The following is a 15,409-nucleotide window of genomic DNA, read 5'->3' on the forward strand; positions in this document are numbered from 1 at the left end:
GATTTCTTCGTGCGTTCAAGTCAATTTTGAAGGTGCATTCGTTGGTTGTATTGGTGTGATTTTCTCTTGACTTGTTTTGTTTCTTATGGGATGAAGAATGCGTTTAGCGATAGATTTCTGTATCAGTGAATTCGTTCTTTCCCTTCGTGGTTGATTTCCCCTCCTAAGGGTTTCTTTTATTTTCTTCTACTTTTATGGATTTGTGGAGAGGTGCGATGATTATAAAAAGATTCCTCGTTCTGAATGCTTCGGCATGATAGACCCCTTTACACCCATAGAATATGAGCACCAAGACACAAAAGAAACCCATTTTTTAAGGAATGATTTTAAGTTGTTTCGGTCTCTACTTGTTTGGGATTTTTTTCTCTAAGTGGGTGTTTGGATGCACCCACTTATCCAAGAAAGAGTGACGTTGCATTTTCGTTTATAATGCAATTTTCCAACTGATCCAACATTTCAAGATAAATCGGTCCATCCAAACACCCTGTAATGGCAATCATCAGCATGAACAGTGTGCGCTTTAAATTTATTTTCTTTTGGGCCATCTCTGTTCACATCCATTCGGTTTTGGATATTCTTTTCCTCCGTGTGTTCACGTGGATCGCAACTACTTTGGTGTAGTGGAATTTTTTTAGAGCATTATTGCCACTTTGATGTAGCTGTTGGTTTGTTCTATTCTCATGTTGTGTTCTTCATGCTTTACTTTAACCTAAAATTTAGGTATAATCGTGAATCTGAGTATGTGTTTCCTGCAAATTTGAACTCTCTCGTGTATTGTGTTGAAATCTACCATGGGCTCTTGATTGTTGTTCGTGGCATTGTCATTGACTGCAACTATGAAATATCTACTGCTTTAGAAGTGTTTGATGATATGAGAGTGAATCGTTGATTGGGGTTGTTGAGGTGATTGTGAAGGATCACCATTAGATTGGAACAAATTTCTTCTGGCCAAGGTACCGAAGGTACTTGTGACCTTGCGTAGGGAAGGTTCATTTTAAATAAGCAATAGTATGTGATATTTGTCCATAGAACTGCTTAACTTGATGTTTTTTTATCTTCTTCTTGTTCTTCCAAATGAGCAGCGTTTATATCTTTAGCTTAAAAGTCTGTAGCTTTTTGTGTAGTAAAGTGCACATAATCTCTCCCTCTCTCTCTATCGTACATACTAAACATTCGAACTCACCTGTTTTTCAGATTTTTTTTCCTGTGTGTGGGGAGTAGATACTTCTTATAATGGACCACCTTTCAGTGGTTGGAACCTTTCTGTTCTACTCCTAAAATGAAATTGGGGATTTTAAAGCCTGAATATGATTATTTGAAACAATGTTCAGGTTACGCAAGCCCCAACATACATATAAGTAATCTCTATCTCATACAACCTGCATGTTATTCGTTTAGATCTGTTATCTGTTATGTTAAAATCGATAGGTTTTATTGTGAGCTGCATCTAGGATTTCCTATATCATGAAAAAGAGTGGCTTCTTGGGTTGTGAAGGTGTTCATAAGTTTATTAGTATCATTTGATGTTTTTTATTTCCGATGATATGTTGTTGCAGTTCGGTCTTGGGATCCGTGATGCCTAACTGAACAGTGCCTGTCAATTTTCTTGAGCTTCTTTTTGTTTTGGTTCTTGGGCTGTTCAGATTAAGCAATTTGATGTTCCCAAATTTTTGCTTTGGTGTGGCTTTTGACCTGTGAAAAAATCCATGTCGTACTGTTATGTTTTTCTGTAATTTTTTCATCGCGGTCCTGTATTTTATTAGCATGTGAAGGTCTTCTGGGATTAGATCTGTTTGAGAAAGCACGAGCTTGAATCTTTCGCAAGGTTTAATTTGGTTATCTCCATAATTTCATGCCAGTTAACCTCCTCAGGAATCTGACCATGTTATAGAAATTTTGGGGTGTTGATACTAGATGCTCTATTTATCTTATTTGAAGAATCACTGTTTTCTCTGATACCCATTGATTTTGGAGTTTCATTGGTTGCACTATCAGGTTCATGTATAATGGCCTATTTTGTCTGTCACTTGATTCTTTTGTTTTTCATTTGTTGTTGCAGTAATGTATTTGGAAGAGATCGAGGAGGTGCGGTTTGAATCCCATGTTGTGTTATGCTCATATATGATTCAACTCTCAGACTAAGGATTCCATTGTAACATTAGAATTGCTGGGTTTGATCGGGGTTCCAGAGTTTCCCCAAGCAAAGGTTTTTTATGAGTTATTTGGTCCCAATCACCTTTTTAGTGTTGGTTTTTATGTCACATTTTTTGCAATGGATTTTATCTGCCTGGGAGTTACATGCATATATATTCGTTTGGTGAGGAGGGCTGTCAAAGTTAATTCGCGCTAACCTCAGTTGAGACTGAAATTCCGTTTAGTTATTACAGCCTGCCTTATTGCCAACCCCAGAATGGGATAAAGAATTTGGGGGAACTTTTGATGGGTGATCAGGTCTACAACTCACCGTATCTTTTCCACATAAATGTCAATGAATCAATGGAGGAGGATGAAGTTAAGGTCTTGAAGTCGAGGACTAGAGATCTGTATCAGGTGAATGTGATATTGGATAACTTACCAGCCATGCGGTATTCTGATCTGAATGTTATTAGGATCCAGTGGACTGGATTTCCTGTGGGTTTCAGTCCCCAAGCTGAAACTACGACTACATTATTAACCATCTCAAATGGTGGAAGACGTTCTCAGCCTCTGGTTCCGTCTTTGTGTTCCTATACTCGATCAACTACCTTGTTTTTTTTTATCTCAAGGAGCCTCAGCTTGCCTGTTTCTGCCATGCTTTACCTCGGGTATTCCATGCTCATGGTGGTCACCATCATATGCTTTCCACAGGCACCATCGACTTCCTTACGTCCTACTTTGTCCACTGCCTCTTTTCATCCGTGAAGATTGAGTAGATATAAGCTGGCCAGTTACTTACGATCCCTAGCCTTCTTTAGTCAGCTGGCCTGCATTCACACAGAGAACCTTTAGGAACAGCATTCACAGCTAATTGCTACTCTCACTAGATTTCTTTCCATAGGATTTGCTAGTAACCATCATTTCTGCCCAAGCTCCTTGTTTTTGCTTTTGTTCCTTTTTTGTTTTCAGTGTCCACTTGGTTGTTGTCCTTGGTGTTGTGGAATTGGAAAAAATAAAAGGCCTTCAATTCCTTTAATTGACCAACTCCAGAGAGTCTCAGTCTTTGTGTGTTTGCTAACTCCGCATCTGGGTACAAAGGACCTGGAGATGGCGCTGTTTGGTTTCTGGGAGATAGCTGGGATTTGGGTTTAAATGTGGGAGAAATGCTTTGATGATGGTTGTTTGGGGAATTAACGTTGATTAGGTAGTTTATGGAAATTGGAAAAGAGACGAAGTAGGGTTGGTAAACGACCCAAGCCCTAAGTGTTCAGGCTCAGTCTCATCTTGAACCCAGTTCACTATTGTTATCATCGCAAAATTTTACTTTTGCAAATCAAACTGACCTTTGAAAAAGATTTTGAAAATAACTCGCCTCCGTTTTAAAATGCGGGATAATTCCGAAGAATGGGACTCGCCTGTCGGTACGAGGTTCGACCGTTCCTGCCACCTTTAACAGGGGTAATCGAACCAAGGATCAATCTTATACTCTGCTCTATTCAACTTGTCTAAATCATATTCTAATTTCTAAATGCACATAGAATCAGGCATGTGCTATGAATTTCTGAAAATGCATATTTGAAAACATGATGTTTGCTTTGAATAACTGAAACACTTAGAATAGATATCACATGGAAAATCGTGAATTGGGATTTGAAATGTACTTCTGAGTAAAAATCGATTTCTGAAGAAATGTAAGGATTTTGTGAAAATTGATTCTGAGAAATGTGAAATAACTTTGGAAAACTTGATTTCTTTGAATTAGGACTTTGAAATTAAAAATATAACTTAGAAAAATCGAATTTGAAACTTGGGAAATACTTGAAATATCATTGGCAAATCAATATTTTGAGAAAATCGATTTTTGAATAAGACTTAGAAAATTTTTGAGAAAAATAAACTTCTTTGAATTGAAATTTGAATTGGCATTGGCAAATGCATGAAATGAATGAATATGGATTTGAGGAATTGAGAAATCTTTTTGTATTTTTGAAAAATGCAGTGCATTTTTGAAGTTAGCCTAAGAGTGTAGGCTGAATGTGGCTAATGTGAAGATCATAAATCTGGGTATCATTCATATTCTGACTATGGCCATAAATACGAATTCCACCAAGTTTATAAACTTCATAAAAGCTAGTGTATGTGCCATTCGTGTAGACCATAGTGAATTAATAAAATGTGCATGAATGATACATTCATTAGACATTTAATACTTGCAGAATTAAACTATATGCAATGCAATCCTAGTCTATGCAGGAAATTTAAATTCTTATTCCAAATTTAATTTAATTTATATCACTATTGAAATTTAAATACATGAAAAATAAAGTCTTCAATGTACCTGCAAAACTAGGAAACTTTGTTAATGATGATATGTTGGCTTTTCTAGGTTTATCCAGTAATATCTAGAAATTACTGGATTTTGCTAGACATAAGCCGTTTTGCCATGATTCCCTTAAATCAAAAAGATGAAATATGAAATAAAATTGAATAAATAAGCTAGAGAAGATATGAAATTTCGAAATTGGGGTCAAAATGACCAAAATACCCCTAATAACAAGACTATGGCCTTGAAATTAGGGTTTTCAGAAAGATATTTGGTAGAATGCAAGTTTTGAAGTTCAAATGAAAATAAATCAAACCAAATATGATATGACATGATTAAAAATATGAAAATTAGGGTTAGGGATTTCGAAATTTAGGTCAAATGACCAAATTGCCCCCGATAGCAAGACTATGGCCTTGAAATCAGGGTTTTCTGAAATAGATTTTGGATAAAAATTTAGGTTTTATGCACTAAATGAAGTCAAATGAACATCAAATTTAACCTAAAGTATCTTAATATGATTATGAATATGATTAAATCCTAAAAATATATGCTTATACACGAAAACCAAAGAATATCACAAATTTTGTGATTTTTGCAGTGTTTTGGAATTCTTCGGGTACCCTGTTTATGATACACTGTCTCATTTGATTCTATATAATATGATAATATGCCTTCTTGAAAAATGTTATATTATGACTGGATATGTTTTGCCATAAATCTAACGAGTATTTGATGCAAGGATATCTCACCCAAAAAGGATGGAGTCCTCTTGTTCAAGTACAACTATGGTGCAATCATACTCCTTGAAGAAAAACTTGATGAGCCATGCATTACTAAAGAGCATCCAAAAAGTTCGGCTACCTCAAGATTGAAGATAGTATTTTTCTTCTTTAGAGTCATATGTAACAGAACCTTCAGAAGCATGCATATTGCATAGTACATAACCATTCATAAAAGCCATATTTCATAAAAGTATACGATAGTTTCAAAAAGCTCCTTTTTTAAAACAAATCATTGTACCTTCTTACAACCCTTCATGAAAAAGGTATTTTGACATGACTTCAAAATGTAATAATTGTACATTATATCATATACAAGACAACTTGAAAAGTAATGTGTTTAAAGGAAGAAAAAAGACAAAACATGAAATCGGCTACACCAAGAAAAACAAATATAATACTAATTGAAAAGACTCTAGTTACCTTCTTTAAAGAAATGATTTCAAATATAGGAAAAAAGACAAAACATGAAATCGGCTACACCAAGAAAAACAAATATAATACTAATTGAAAAGACTCTAGTTACCTTCTTTAAAGAAATGATTTCAAATATAGGAAAAAGACAAAACATGAAATCGGCTACACCAAGAAAAACAAATATAATAAAGTTTTTTTAAATGAATCTAGTTACCTTTTTATAAACCCATAGAATGTCGACTTACTTGAAGTCATCATTCTCTTTGTACAAGCATTAAATACCTCCTGTAAAGAATCCTTGTTAAATATCCCTCTCAAGAATATCGACCTTCTTGTAGTCCTCATTCTCTCTGAAGACTTTGAAAAATACAACATAAAGAAAACACTTGACATGACTATGTACAAATAAATATCTCAAAGCACTCATTGTACTTACACTCATTTAAAGTAAAGAAGTACTTATGTACCTCAAATCATTAATTAGAATAAAGACAAAACTACAACCCAACGTTCAATGTACTATTGTAAGAAATAGACTTTTTACATAAAATATGTATTACCTAAAATATTACAACGACTAGTATACCCCATACTTCACTGTTTATGGAAAAAGGCATTCTCGAATTCCTCTAAAGATGTTTTTGAAAATGACATGACATTTCACATCTCAAAAAGGCTACGATTTCAAAAAGCAACGACTACTTTTTCAAAAGCTATATAAACACACTCAAATAAACTATTCAACATGGAATGGGATGGAATAGACGTGTGAGCTTACAACGAGAAAATTTCCTATTCGATATTTGAAAAAGAGAGCCTTGAAAAAGAAAGAGAAAAAGGAAAGAAAGAAAAGAGAAAAAGTCAAGTCCAGCTCTTTGACAAAGAGCATCCTCTGAGTGACAAACAGAACATTCTGAGAATCCTTCATTCGTGCATTCATATCATTCTGAAGGTTCTATAGAAAGTATTATAACTCTGTTATTCACTATTTTCCTTCTTTGTTGAAAGAAGTAGACCTCTGTGAAAGAGGGTGTTGCCCTGCTCTGTTGAGAGAAGAAGACCTCTGTGAAAGAGGGTGTTGTCCTTCTCTGTTGAGAGAAGAAGACCTCTGAGGAAGAGGGTGTTGTACTATTTATCCGGTGACTCGGATGTTATAGTGGAAAGCTCAAGTGGTTTGCTTGGGGACTGGATGTAGGTCTGGGTACTGACCGAGCCAGTATAAATTCTGTGTTTTATGTGTTGTGCCTTATTGCCTGATTATTTTATTTTATCGATCTTTATCGTATTTCACTATTCACCCCACCTCTAGTGGAATTTCACTCTCTACAGGGCAGAATTGATGGTTAGGCTTTTGAATGAAATTTGGTTTGGAGAAAAATATTTATTGAGAATTTTGGTAGACAATTGAAAGAGTATCCCACTCGGCTCGTTCTGTCAGTTCGATGAAGGTTTTTGACGGTGCCGTGGAAATGAGACCTCTCAAGGGTTGTGAAAATTTATTCAAGATTAGTGACAATGCATGCCCTTCTGATATCGGGTCTCTCATCTTATTGCAAGCTGACCTCCATCGATGTATAAAATCTGGGGCCCTCTCATCTTCTTTCTGCCTCAGATTGCATAGATGACTGAGAGTCAGGAGTGCTTCAGCATTGAATAGAAAGCGCTCAATAAATAAATTGACCACTTTATCAAACTCTTTCAGCTCTATGGGGTTAATATGTTCTGAATACTACTTTGCTGCGATACCCTCCAAACTGCGAGGGAAGCAGAGAAATAAGGCACGATTATTCCTCTTGAACCTGGAACACTCTGCGAAGAATAGGGGGAGATGTGCTTTGGGTCACCCGAACCATCAAAATTGATAAATTTCTTGGGGAGATTATCAAGATCATCATCCCCATCCAGTCCATCATAGAAGTCTTCACTTGTAAAGACTCTTTTGCCCTTCTCACGAGTTTGAAGATCCTTAACTATTTTCATCACATCTTTGAGTTGTGACTGCGTAGGGTCGTCAACAGACTGATTCTTGGATTTGTAGGCCGACCCCTGCCCCTGAGTCGACCTTTTGAATTCTTGCTTGTTTTCATATTCTTTTTCAGTATCATCTGCTGATTCTGACTCATCAGACATTTCCTCATGACGATTCTGCTTTTTACTGATCTTCACATTTCTGACCGTGTGATCCCTATCCTTCTGCTTGGTCTGAGTCTGCTCAATACTGGCTTCAGCTTGCTCTGCCAGCATCTTGGTCATCATTTTCTTGAACATGATGTACATCTGGGAATCCACGTCATCCTCCACCTGTTGTCCTTGACTTTTGGCTGATCGGGGTGAGTCTATTTCTTCTTCTGAAGCGACTGAGTACGCGATGCCTTCAACTGGTGTGGTTTTCTTTCCGGACCTTGTATGAACCATTGAATGTCACGACAACTCTCTGGAAATTGCTAACGCTCTCTGCAGGGCAGAATTGATGGTTAGGATTTTGAAGGAAATTTGGTTTGGAGAAAAATATTTATTGAGAATTTTGGTAGACAATTGAAAGAGTATTCCATTACTAGGGATTGAGTCGTCGCTGGGATTACGACAATTGCGCTGCTATTCCTTTGCAAAAATAAACAACTGAAAAATATGCCTTGTTACCTAGGCGAGGTCGTCAAACCAAGATAGGATGAAATTTAAAGGAATTTTATTGAAGAAAAAAAAAAGACATGATTTTATTAATAATAGACTCGACAAAGGGGAGGGGGACGGACAATTTTCCACCACTCCTGATAATCAGAGGACACTCGAGGACCAGGAAAAATAGTAAGAGTAATAAAGGAATCCCAGCCATGTCTGGCAGAATGGTATGCTCCGGACCACTGATCTGATGTGAGATCGAACTCTGGCAAGACCCCCGATAGTGGATGAATCTCTACACGTTTTTGTCTCTGAGAGAACTGTCTGACACACCGCTTTGGATGGTAGTATGCGCAGAAGAATGGACCAAGTAGCCTGAACCGCTTGTCGTATGCATAAGTGTATCTAGGAGGTGATTCCTGACGATCAAAGTAGTCCCATACGACCTCTTCCTCCTGAAGATTATCGATCAAGAACCGATATCGTGCAACTGGAAGGAGCTTTTCGCCATTGTATCTGAATAAACTGGCTCGGGCTGGCACATGCCGGAGGAACCAAGATTGCAATGCATAGGTGCACCCTTCGACTAGAATTGATTCTCCAAGTGTGAAACGGGTCAACCCTCGGTATAGAAAGGCGAGTGCGGCCATGGCAATGGAGAGGCGGCTGGTCTGTCGACTTCCCCATCTCCTTAGAAGCTGAACTATTCTGATATCTATATAATTCCGCCCATCAAGAAAGAAGGCTAATCCCACCATGCACAGAACCATCGCGTGCTGGATTCTCTCTCGAGCTGTTCTGGACAATGAGCTGACCTCTGCAAATGTTCCATACTGTTTGTAGATTTCGAGCAGGTGCACATATTCATTTCGATCCTCCTCAATCAAGGGCCACGACTTACATCCTGTCATGCGAGCTAAGGCATCCTTAGGGTCCAGACCCTTAACATTAATCAGAAACTGTTTCTCCAATGGGTCTCCAGGCTGACCGGCTGGCTCGGGTAATCCCATAATCTCTGAAAATTCATCTATCAGCACCGTCATCTCGCCCCACGGGAACCAGAAGGTAGAAGTACTCGGATTCCACCGCTTTGCTAGTGCATGGATCAAATTGCCGTTGACTGTCTGCTTTCCCACCGCGGATGCCAGTTCTAGCCCACAATCGTCCAAGTGGTCCGGAAACATACGAGAGAAGTTCTTGAACCATGAGTAGTACCACCGGAGAAAGAAGGATCCGGTGCTGAGGACTCGATGTTCTGGAAAACCTTGTCGCACCTCGTAGGAGATGTGACCCTCGGAGAAGACTGAATCAAGCTGACTGGATGCCATCAGAATCGACTGGAAAACATGGCAAATTTGGAATAAGACTTGGGAAAATATAGAGACTTTGAAAAAAATGCAGGCAGGATAAAATGAAGTAGGAGATTCGAGATCCAGAGTTTAGGAAGATGGGAAATCACCTGGAGTTTTTAGGAAAATGGAGGAATTTTATGAAAATCGTCCAGGGTTTAATGAAATATAAGGAAGTACTTCATAAAATGGAGTATTTTGAAAATCGTCCAGGATTTAAAACATGGACAGTACATGGACATGGATTGGGGAATTTTGAAAAAATCGTCCAGTTTTTTTTTTAGAAACATGGGAAAATATGAAAAATACAAAGGAAATGACTATAACATATTCAATCGCAACAAGTATGCACATACAGCATTCTCTAAAAGCTGACTCTAGATGCACAAATTTTGAAATGGCTGTAGGACCTTAATCCTAACTCTAAGGCTCAGATCATCTGTATCCAATCCAGTTATGCCTATATACTCAAGCCAAGGCTCGATGTACGTGGCATAAAATCAATTTCTCCGGTTCTAGGTTCAAGTTTTCCAACATCCTTGAGCACCTGCCGATATACGTTGGACTATGGCCCTTGGTACGTGGCAGGGGGGTTTCACCCAAATAGGTGGCCCAGTTGTGAGGCTCTGTCCCAAACTATGGTTCTGGAAGAGAGCCCAGCAACGTGAAGACCGGGACAATATAGGTGGGGTGGTTTTTGAAAAATATGAGCACATGCAAGCAAATAGAAGGCTCTAAGTCCTAAAGAGATAGATTTTTAAAAAAATTTGAACAAGCATACATTGTTTTTATACAATTCCTAAATTGAGGAGGGTTGTATTAGACCTAAGTCTATGTGAGCATGAAAATTTCCTCCTCAATATGGTCCTATCAAACCATACCTAGTCTACATGCAATCCATGTCAGCTGGGTTCAAGTCTAGGCTCCTAGGTTCACATGATATTATAAAGTAAGAGCTGACATTCCATGGAACACGATTATGATAATTTGAACTAAGCAAAGCATTAGATTGATCAGACGAAGACAGGTCCCATCACAGTCGCCAAACCTGTTATGATCGCAAAATTTTACTTTTGCAAATCAAACTGACCTTTGAAAAAGATTTTGAAAATAACTCGCCTCCGTTTTAAAATGCGGGATAATTCCGAAGAATGGGAATCGCCTGTCGGTACGAGGTTCGACCGTTCCTGCCACCTTTAACAGGGGTAATCGAACCAAGGATCAATCTTATACTCTGCTCTATTCAACTTGTCTAAATCATATTCTAATTTCTAAATGCACATAGAATCAGGCATGTGCTATGAATTTCTGAAAATGCATATTTGAAAACATGATGTTTGCTTTGAATAACTGAAACACTTAGAATAGATATCACATGGAAAATCGTGAATTGGGATTTGAAATGTACTTCTGAGTAAAAATCGATTTCTGAAGAAATGTAAGGATTTTGTGAAAATTGATTCTGAGAAATGTGAAATAACTTTGGAAAACTTGATTTCTTTGAATTAGGACTTTGAAATTAAAAATATAACTTAGAAAAATCGAATTTGAAACTTGGGAAATACTTGAAATATCATTGGCAAATCAATATTTTGAGAAAATCGATTTTTGAATAAGACTTAGAAAATTTTTGAGAAAAATAAACTTCTTTGAATTGAAATTTGAATTGGCATTGGCAAATGCATGAAATGAATGAATATGGATTTGAGGAATTGAGAAATCTTTTTGTATTTTTGAAAAATGCAGTGCATTTTTGGAGTTAGCCTAAGAGTGTAGGCTGAATGTGGCTAATGTGAAGATCATAAATCTGGGTATCATTCATATTCTGACTATGGCCATAAATACGAATTCCACCAAGTTTATAAACTTCATAAAAGCTAGTGTATGTGCCATTCGTGTAGACCATAGTGAATTAATAAAATGTACATGAATGATACATTCATCAGACGTTTAATACTTGCAGAATTAAACTATATGCAATGCAATCCTAGTCTATGCAGGAAATTTAAATTCTTATTCCAAATTTAATTTAATTTACATCACTATTGAAATTTAAATACATGAAAAATAAAGTCTTCAATGTACCTGCAAAACTAGGAAACTTTGTTAATGATGATATGTTGGCTTTTCTATGTTTGTCCAGTAATATCTAGAAATTACTGGATTTTGCTAGACATAAGCCGTTTTGCCATGATTCCCTTAAATCAAAAAGATGAAATATGAAATAAAATTGAATAAATAAGCTAGAGAAGATATGAAATTTCGAAATTGGGGTCAAAATGACCAAAATACACCTAATAACAAGACTATGGCCTTGAAATTAGGGTTTTCAGAAAGATATTTGGTAGAATGCAAGTTTTGAAGTTCAAATGAAAATAAATCAAACCAAATATGATATGACATGATTAAAAATATGAAAATTAGGGTTAGGGATTTCGAAATTTAGGTCAAATGACCAAATTGCCCCCGATAGCAAGACTATGGCCTTGAAATCAGGGTTTTCTGAAATAGATTTTGGATAAAAATTTAGGTTTTATGCACTAAATGAAGTCAAATGAACATCAAATTTAACCTAAAGTATCTTAATATGATTATGAATATGATTAAATCCTAAAAATATATGCTTATACACGAAAACCCAAGAATATCACAAATTTTGTGATTTTTGCAGTGTTTTGGAATTCTTCGGGTACCCTGTTTTGCAATTCAAGCCATTCAAGCATCAAACAGATTCTAAAAATGCTCAAAATTGGTACCTGCACTTGTGATAACCTTAATATCAAATTAGAATTATAAAAATATTTTTTTGGCATTAAATTAATCCAAAAATAGCATCAAACCCTAAAAATATGCTATTTTTGACCTAGTTCACCAACCAGTCTCAGTCCAAGACCCAAACCAGGGGTCAAACTTCCATGGAAATCTATGAACTTTTACAGAAAAAAAATAGACAAGAAAACAGAACTTTTCCTTTTTACAGATCTGAAAAAGCCTTTAAAACCAGGGAGATACCCATCCGACAATCCGGACTTGAATATATTGATTTTAACTTTGGTCCTGACTGATACTTTCAATTGAAAATTTCGGGATAAATATCAGTACTCAATAAAAATATCTGATATTTTAACAGTGAATAGTTAACAGAAAAATAATAATACTCACTTTTTACAGATCATGAATCGGATCTGTAGTTTGGGATTTATAAACAACACAATTCTGATTAGGGTTTTGGTAAACCCTAACGCGTTTTAAATTATAAATCAGAGTTTCTGACAGAAGAAAAATAATAAACAGTGGTAAAAATTTTTGAAAATTTCACAGTAGATAGATCTAATCAATATGAATCCATGGCACTTTACAAATGTAAAATCGAATATAGGATGAGAAAAATATCATCACAACAAGTTACCTTTCTGATTGTAACAACGATTTTAAAGATTTAAAAACCCGACTTGATGTCTGATTTTTTCGACAGAGTTCCAGAAGTCCAAAATCTCTGATTTATTTACAGTAGTTCAATCACATATGAATTCATCACATATAAAAAAATTAGAAATAAACAACAAGGATTTAAATCCGAAACAGCATGCTCTTTTCTGTTCTAAACTAAAAACACACAGAAATCTAAGAAACTTGAGAAAATATGCATTAACTAATGAAAAACAATAAAATAAACCATAAAATAGTAAATAAAAATTATTTCTATGCTGGAAAACGTAAAATAAACATGAATAAACAGATAAATAAATAAAAACTCAGGAATCAATGGCTGGAATTTGCTTTCACCTTTGAAATCAGGGATTTAACCCATTTAACGGGTAAATCTCACGTTTCGTCGGTTAAGAACATGAAAAATGTACCTCTCATCGATTCTAATGGATTAGAATCCTTGAAATCACCCTCAAACTGAGTTAGATCATCTTCTTGGGCCGATTTTGGGGTTCTTGGATGAAATCCATGGTTAAATTCATAAACACAAGAGTTTTCATGGTGAAATCTATTGAAAAATCATAAAAAACTAATAAAATAATAATAAACTAATATTAAATAAACTCACCTCGGGGATGCAGCTGCAATGGAGGAAGGTGGAGGTGTTGGAAAGGAGAGAGAAGCCACGAAAATTTGAGAGAAAAAGAGCCCCCTTTTGACCCCCCTTAGTTCCGTTTTTATAGTTTTTCAAAAAGTCACTTAAATAGGGTTAATTAAGAGGTTTTTTCATTTTTTCAGGACTCTTTCTAAATAATCCACTAAGGGCAACGATTTTTTGTGGTTTCCTAACCCTAAATGAACTCTAATTAAACTCTAACTAACACCTAATTAAACCCTAAAAAGTCCAAATGTGACACCACCTAGTATGGACCCACATTTGGTTTTTAAAACCTGAATTTAAAACCTTTAAAAACCAATGGTTTAAAAGTTAAATAAAATGGATTTTTAAAATTGATTTTGACTCCTCTAAACCCATAACCTAACTAGGACAATGACTAAATCTAGTCTAACCTTGACTTATTCAAATGTGGCGCCACCCCGAGTGGGCTCCACTTGAATTTTCAAAAAATGATTTTAAAACTTGAAAATGAGAGGTTTTTGAAAAGAAATTCAAAAGCAGACTTTGAGATTGAAAGTTTTGAAATGGTAGAGAGTCTTGACTGAGTCAGAACTCCTCTAGATACGGCGCCAACGGGGTGGGCCCCACATCGAAGTTTTGAAAAACTTGAAATAAATACTAAAAATGGTTTTAAAAAAGGGTTAAAATCAACAGTTGAAATTCAAAGTTTTAAAAATTGAGTTCTAAGCAAACTGGAACTCTGAGCTAAAGTCCGGGATTTATAGGACTCTGAGATTTTAGTTTTTAAAAGCCAATTGAAGGAGTTTTTGAAAAGATTTAATCGAAAATGATGAAATAAGTCAGAAAATACTCTCAGGGTTAGACTCCTAACTCAATCAGAACTCTGAAATAGAGTCCTGAATTAACTGGACTGTACAAAATGACCTAACTTTCGAAAACAAATGGAAATAAATGAAAATGGAATAAAAACAAACTTCAAAACAGACTCCTGACTGGACTAGGACTTCGGGACAGAGTCCTGATCGGACTAAAACTCTAGAATTTTTGGTACTTTTCTGAAAAACGGATGAAAGAACTTGTGAAAGCAGTGAAAACAATAACAAATATTGAAATAAGACAGAGTTCTGATTCAACTGAGACTCTGAGGACAGAGTCCTGATTGAACTAGGACTCTCAGATTTTTGGATTTTCTGAGAAAACAAATAGGAGGATTTTAAAAAACAGTTAAAAACAAGATGAAATTGAAGTTTCTGAGTCTCTCCTTTGCGGAAAGGAGATGAGTAATTCCTAATTCCAAATTCTAAATCGTCTCCTTTGGGGAAAGGAGAAGAGAATTTCTGTCATGGATGTGTTGCGTTGTGCTTCGAATGCTCTTTTTCACAAAGGATTTCAAGAAAATTTTTGCCAATTTGTAATTAAATATTTGTTGATTTCAAAAACCTTTATTGCACAAAATTATTACTTCAGAATACCAAAACCTGTTATCATCGCAAAATTTTACTTTTGCAAATCAAACTGACCTTTGAAAAAGATTTTGAAAATAACTCGGCTCCGTTTTAAAATGCGGGATAATTCCGAAGAATGGGACTCGCCTGTCGGTACGAGGTTCGACCGTTCCTGCCACCTTTAACAGGGGTAATCGAACCAAGGATCAATCTTATACTCTGCTCTATTCAACTTGTCTAAATCATATTCTAATTTCTAAATGCACATA

At 36.0% G+C, this 15,409-nt stretch overlaps 1 non-coding gene across 1 annotated transcript; it reads left to right on the forward strand.

Annotated features, from left to right (window-relative positions):
- The first annotated feature begins 206 nt into the window (after nucleotides 1-206).
- Nucleotides 207-290, forward strand: LOC149818306 (small nucleolar RNA snoR8a). The gene has a single exon (XR_016427514.1). It is a non-coding gene; the product is annotated as a small nucleolar RNA snoR8a (small nucleolar RNA).
- Nucleotides 291-15,409: the final 15,119 nt, after the last annotated feature.

The sequence above is a fragment of the Nuphar pumila genome, chromosome 13, assembly GCF_984573655.1.
Source record: "Nuphar pumila chromosome 13, dmNupPumi1.hap1.1, whole genome shotgun sequence".
Classification (NCBI taxonomy): domain Eukaryota; kingdom Viridiplantae; phylum Streptophyta; class Magnoliopsida; order Nymphaeales; family Nymphaeaceae; genus Nuphar; species Nuphar pumila.